We start from the raw sequence: 6,927 nt of genomic DNA, 5'->3' as shown, positions 1-6,927 counted from the left end.
CAGCAGCAGCAGCAGCAGCAGCAGCAGAAGCAGCAGCAGAAGCAGCAGCAGAAGCAGAAGCAGAAGCAGATTCATTTATTGCAATAGTGGGGAGGGCTTAATACTCTCTGCCTGCATCCCCTAGGTCAGAAACTGCTCCTCTCACACAGATGGCACCAGCTGATTGGCTGCCCTGGCTCTCTGTCTCTGTTCTCCTCTGGGTGTCAGGCAGCTTCTGGGGTTAGTAAATGTGGAAGCTCCAGCTGCGCATGTGTGGGCCATTGCAGACCACTAGTCAGAACATCATCCCTCCTATAAAAGCCGTTCCCCAAAGCATTTTCAAAGTAAAGAATAATATATGTACTATATTAATGTATATCTCTACATAATATAAATATATTTATATCTGGTATATGAATCATGTATATATTATATATAAATACAGCAATGTATTTGTATCTGAATACCAAAATAAGATATATTTATATCTCATTGTGTGGGTGTTTATGTGTGTGTGTGTGTGTGTGTGTGTGTGTGTATCACCATAAACAACCTCTAGTTTAAGCCATGTTTGAAGAGATATTGGGAAACTGATCTTCTACTAAAATTATTTTCTGAAAATGGAATATGCTCGTGGTTGAAGGGAGCTCATGTTCAGTTCGTCTCAGTCAGCGGACTTCAGTTAGCTCTGTGTCGGTCAGTTTTCTATCACTCTAACAAATAGCTGAGACAATGAACTTGTACAGATAAAAGGATTCCTGGGCGTCATTTACACACCTGGCTTATACAATCTGTTTGCTCCCTCTTCCATAGAGATTTCTGACGCCTGAGGGGAGGGGTTTAGCATAGACGTCCATTTAGGGCTGAGCGCTCCAAAGTCTCTCACTGTCTGCGCACTGTCCAATTGTGGTTCTCTGCGTTAATCATCATCATCTACTGTAAGAAACTTCTCTGATGAGGGTTGATCCATTCGCTGATCTGTGGATATAGCATTAGGAGTCATCTTGGTTATTTTGTTGCTACTCTGTTTAACAGAATAATAGTTGTATGTTTCCCCCCAGAGCCCATGACCTATCCAGTATCAGGTTCATAGTGTCATTAACAGTGTGGGTTTCATCCCAGATGTAGTTGGGCAATATAAAATGGACCCCCAAGCTTTGGGTGTGTTTTTGGTTTGCTTCTTTGCTTTTGGTCATTTTGGATTTTGTTTTGCTGTTTGTTTATGTTTTTGTTTTCAAAAGAACATGAAGTTGAATATGTAGCAAGATGGGAAGAATATGGGACGATTTAGGGGAAGTGAAAACATTTGATCAAAATATATTATATGAAAAATATAAAAAAATTTCCAAAAGTATAATAAAATTAATAAAGAGAAATGGTTTGTGTAGTAAATCCTCATGCATGCTTAGTGGGTTCTCTTTTCACAATGTGGCAGAAAATGGTCAGAGCACGCGCACTTGTCCTATTCTTAGGAAATAAAGAGAAGGAAAGGGAAGTTGGGGTCCCTGAGTATCCCTTAAGGCCACACCTTGCCTAGTATTCCTTCAGAGCACACCTCACACTAGCCTCATCTCTTAAGACAGCAGCATCCCAGGGACCAGGCTCTAAACACACTGCCCTTTGGTAGAGGCTCTTATGGCAGCCATGCTCACTACAACCAGGTCATATGGATGCGTCCTTGGGAGGCAGTGGGGCCATTTTAAAATACCAAGTGCTATACCCACTCCAGTAGTGACTCGTGTGACAGGTTTAGAAACCTGGACACAGTCCCAAGGCGAAAAGTTCATGGAAACTTAGTCTCTTGGAACCGTGGCATCCTGTATAATGAATGTTCCAAACTTACAAATGGATCTGTGTGCTTTCTTTCTGTATTGTTTTATTATAGGTGCCTCCAAGCAATGATCTGCCAAATACCTAAGCAAAATAGAACTTTGCTTCCTGGCCTTCACCAATGCCCTAGGTAATCCTTGAGCCGACCCTGGGCTTGGAATTCAGTAAGAACATTACCTATTCAGTAACATTCAGAATTGCCTCTAGTATTGTAAGATAGTGAAAGAAATCAGGCATTACTATCTACTACATAGAGTTAGAAATCTCAGGACTAGCTTAGCAAAGTAAGTTTAGAATTCTTAGTATAGTTATATATATGGCAGACTACATTACTTAATAGTAGAAAGTCCCCACACACTATCACTTAGGATAAAAGCCAAGCCACTCACATATACAGGAATTTACAATGGTTTAGGAAGTAGGCTGTGGTTTGAGGAGGAACTAGAATATTGCATGATTCATGAGAAGGTTATCTAGAGCCGAACTCCCTAATTAGAACTATGGCTTGGGCATGAAAGTCCTTGCCCTGGGAGTGTAAAGACCTCACACCTGGCTTCTAAGAATATGGCTGACCTTAGATAGAGCTGACTTTGTCTCAGTTGTTTTATTGCCCAGTTCTTGCCAGTCTTTATGTTTTCATTCCTCTGTTTTGTGTAAGAGTCATTAAGCATCTGGTAACCTCATTGTACCTTGCCGATGTGTCACCTATCTTCCCGATTTTCTTCTGTATTAAAAGTTTGATGCTCAATTTGACAAATTACATTCAGATACACACACTCTCTGTCCCCATGTCTGCTTGTCACCCTCCACACCAACTTTTTGCTCGCCTGTAACCGGAACCCCAAGATTTCCTGCGGATCGAGGACCCAACTGAGGTTTGTCTGCAGCAACCAAGAAAGAGCAAGGGCGTGTCCATTTTCTGCTTTTTCTTTTTGTATGTTTGTTTTTGTGTTTTTATGGTCATAGAATAAGCGTAAAGATTAGATGTCTTTGGATGAACTTGCAAGGCTAGACTTCACTACTGGTAGATGGAGATATGTGGAGTATTAGAACTATTCATCCAATATGGTTAGTATGGATGTCCATTTGAATTTCTGTCTGGGTGAATTAAAGGAAGGGATTCATGTGCAACCCCATGTTTTACTCACTGAACTTAGAGTAAGTTCAAGGGAAGGAAGACAGCAACCGGGAAGTGGAAGGTAATGGAAGGAGAGGGGAGAAACCAGTAATAGAGGGAGCTGGTCAGTAGACAGAGGAGAAGGGCATTCGTTTTCAGTTTTGAGGTATGGGGGACTCTGAACATACTCACGTGGATCTTTGGTGAGAGGAAGCCTGACAATTCAGAACCGCATATGTAACAACTAAGGTGCTAGCACCACTCTCGAGGGATACGAGGGTCTAGAGGAGAATGCAGAGCTGACACATCTTCCTCTGAAGCAAGAAGAGATCTGGAGGCTTCTAAATGTGCCAGTCATGAATGAATTTGGGAGTTTATACCCAAATCTTTGCTCATCACGTTGCAAATGGAATGCAAGACCCTCTGCTGTGAAGCTGAGAGAGATGGTGGACCAGGGGTCTTACAGACAGCATAGCAGATCTATCAAGAGCAACGGAGGTATGCTTGGGTAACAAGATGTGCCAGTGTCACAGCTGGGACAGGGGATAGCTGCATTGTTTTCTTTACCATGAGGTAGAGGCTAGTGAGGTAGGAACAGCTGCAGATGGTTTGGGGCTGCCTAAGCAGTGTGACGGAGAGGCTGTAGAGCAAAAACCTAGAGACCGATTAAAGTGATGGATTGCGATGGTGGAATGAAGGGAGGATTAATCTGGGAACTGAAGTGTTAGGAGAACAGCTCAAAGGGATGGACATCATGATAAAGTCCAATCAAAGATGCCACATGATTAAGGGGGCTGTGAAGAGATGGGGCTGTAGGCAGAAGTTGGATTTATGACTTTTAGAGCCAGAAGCTGCCTCTTAGGTGATTACATCTCTCAGAGCATTGGAAGGAGACGAGGGGGGATACAAATAGCCACTACCATGATGCTGAGCACAAAGCTAATTGCTTTACAGATCCTCTCCTTGAATCTCATAACATTTCCTGGTGTGTGTGTGTGTGTGTACACACGCGCGCGCATGTGCGAGCGAGCAAGTGAGCGTGCACGCCCGCATGCGTGCTCATGCATGTGGAGCCCAAAGGACAACCTTCTGGGTCACTCAGGTCTCTAGTTCTCTTAAGACAGAATCTCACACTTGTTTCCTCTTTGCAAAATGGATTGAACCAGGTCTGAAACAGTCAGTGGCATCTTACAATCCCAGGAGAAGAGATAACACTTCTCGTGCCAGAGGTGTTTCTGGATGATCCAAGATGATTTTTCAGTAACGTGCCCATCTTAGAATTTCTGCACCTGGTATCAGGTCTCTGGGGCTGACAAGCCTTTGACTACATGGGAGGTGAATGTTATGCTTTGGTTTTTATGGGTTTTTCCTGTAGTGAGAATTTTGATTTCTTTTTTAAAAAAAAAACACAGAAATATAAGAACATGATTTCTTCTTTATCTCAGGTGTGGGATATGGGGCTGCCTCAGATTGCCCACAGCAGCTGAATATGATTTACCTCATGCTCTAGCAAGGGCCTGATTTTGTCAGCTGCAGATAGTTTCTGTGATTGTGTGATGCTTGGAATTCTGGGGACATTTTAGAGGGTTATATAAATGCTAGAGCCCTCTAGGTTGGCTGTTGATTGGTTGTTGTTGGTCATGGCTTGTTGAGTAGTCATGATGTACAAGGAAGAAATAAATTGGATATCCTGACAGCAAAGATACATGTGCTTCAAGGAACCCTGATCATCGGGGAGAAGCTTAATGATGACATCACCCCATTTCCTTCCTATCCTTTTCTGTCCTCCTAACTAGTATTAGGGGGTTGGAAGGATGGAAGCAAAGGCCCGGAGAAAAGTATGAAAAAAGGACTCACAAAGTAGCAAAGGCCGAGCTACAGTTTCCATTCAGATAGTGCACTATGTGGCACCATGGCGGCGCGAGTTTCTTCCCAAATTCTGTGCCATTTGTCTGGACACGGGAAGCTTTTCAATTGTGCAGAAAGAACAAAAAGTGTCTAGTGAGGCCACCTGGCATTAACATCTTGCCTCCAAATCTTTATGACAAAAAAATCTCACAGCGTTCTTCTTTAGTCCAATGAATGACATAGTGCAGGAGGGGACACCATGCAAAATGCAAGGAGCTGGGACAGGAGAGATAGCTCAGCAGCAAAGTGTTCGCTGTGCAAGCATGAAGCTCGGAGTTTGATGCTCAGAACCGCCCCACCCCCTACAATGTGCGCGTGTGTGTGTGTGCGCACGCACACACACACACACACACACACACACACGCACACACACACACAAAACAACAGCAACAAAACCCTGCTATGGTGGCCAGTACTTGTTATCCTAGTGTTGAGAACTGCAGACAGGTGGATCCCGATTGCTTACTGCCCATCCACCCTACCAGGTGTGTTTGAGGCCAATGAGAGACCTCTATTCTCACAGAATAAGGTAGATAATGCCTGAAGAAAACCCAAAGTGGTCTTCTAGCCTATGCACATGTGAATGTGGAGCCACCCCCCCACACCACACACACACACATATACACGCACATACACACACACATACACACACATACCAGCATGCACACACACCCAATACTTTTGCTCCCTGGTGACTAAGCACTCAAGTATCTGAGCTTCTGGGAGCCATTCTTACTCAAACCACCAGAGTTCCCTAGCGCCAACTCTATTCCCTAGAGTCTAGAATGAGCACTGACTCACTAGCATTGTTCTTCCCGTCTCTCCTACTCAAGATCTGGGTTCTGGTGTGGGTTTAGTATGTACTCAACCGTCATCTTGCAAACCAGAGTTTTTCAAGATTAGCTCTCCGAGGAGGTCCCCCTCCAGCCGAGTGCCGCCATCGTGAGTTCCCACGATGTATCTCCACAAGAATCGCTTACCTTCTAAAGGATGCTCAGTGCCGGCGTGCTTTCTGCTGCTCTCTGTCTTAAGTGGAGCGGAGAAGAGGACCATCCTTCTGTGGTAGGGTGGCATAGCTCATGGCCCGCTGGGGAAGCCCTACGAGAAAGCTTGCTTTGTAACACGATTTCCCCTGTAATCTAACATCTCCCTGGGAAGAGAAATAACCCTCTCATGAATGCACCTGTTTGTTCTGGGCAGATCTTATCTATTCTGTAGCCTTCGAGCAAACTGGGGTGTGTCTCACGTCTCACTGTGAAATCGCATTGCTTTTATTATAGCATGCCCAGGGAAAGTTCCCTCAATAAAGTTTTCTAAGTCCTTAATGCACTTAAAGGTTCCCGCAGCCATTGCAAGCATGTTCTCTCAGCACCTGAGGTTGCCTATACTGGGTCTGTCGGTTTTTTAAAATTAAATTTATTTCTTTAATTATTCACTTAAAGTCCCCTCCAGGTTCTCTCCTCCCACAATCTTCCCCCATACCCCATCCCTTCTCCAGGTGGGGCCCCTCCTGGGCATCCCAAGTTGAGAGCCATTACTATGGACAAGCACCAATCCCTAACACTGTTAATGATACTCTGTTACGCTTACAGACAGGAGCTCCACCAAGCAGCTGCCTCAGGCAGATATAGACACTCACAGCCAAACAGTGGATGAAGATTGGGCACTCTTATGGAAGGAGGAAGGATTGCAGACCCAAAGGGGATAGGAACTCCACAGGAAGGCCAACAGAGTCAACTAACCTGGACCCTTGGGGCTCTCAGAGTCAGAACCACCAACCAAAGAACATACACTGGCTGGACCTAGGCTTCCCCGCAAATATGTAGCAGATGTACAGCTGGGTCTGTCATTTTTAATCATGGATTGGGGGGCAGAAATCCCTGAACTAAATGATTGATGGCCTGTGAGTTCTGAGGGAGGGGAGGTCACTCTGATCATTCTTGCCCCACAGGTGAGTCCTGCAGGCTTCGGTGGACAGTTTCAAACTCATGATCACAAGTAGGTACTGATTAAACTTAATGGAAGAGAGAGAGAGAGAGAGAGAGAGAGAGAGAGAGAGAGAGAGAGAGAGAGAGCGAGCCTGTGTTGTAATT

At 44.6% G+C, this 6,927-nt stretch overlaps 1 long non-coding RNA gene across 1 annotated transcript in view; it reads right to left on the bottom strand.

The window, feature by feature from the left end:
- LOC110337189 overlaps positions 1-6,927 on the bottom strand; it is a 73,552-nt gene that overhangs the window by 4,471 nt on the left and 62,154 nt on the right. Inside the window, exon 4 of the long non-coding RNA XR_002381251.1 lies at positions 5,815-5,932. This is a non-coding gene — a long non-coding RNA (uncharacterized LOC110337189). The remainder of the gene's footprint in view (positions 1-5,814; positions 5,933-6,927) is intronic.

Source organism: Mus pahari, chromosome 20 (assembly GCF_900095145.1).
Source record: "Mus pahari chromosome 20, PAHARI_EIJ_v1.1, whole genome shotgun sequence".
NCBI classification, from domain to species: domain Eukaryota; kingdom Metazoa; phylum Chordata; class Mammalia; order Rodentia; family Muridae; genus Mus; species Mus pahari.
The sequence above is the reverse complement of the archived record's forward strand: the minus strand, read 5'-3'. Positions and strand labels throughout refer to the sequence as shown.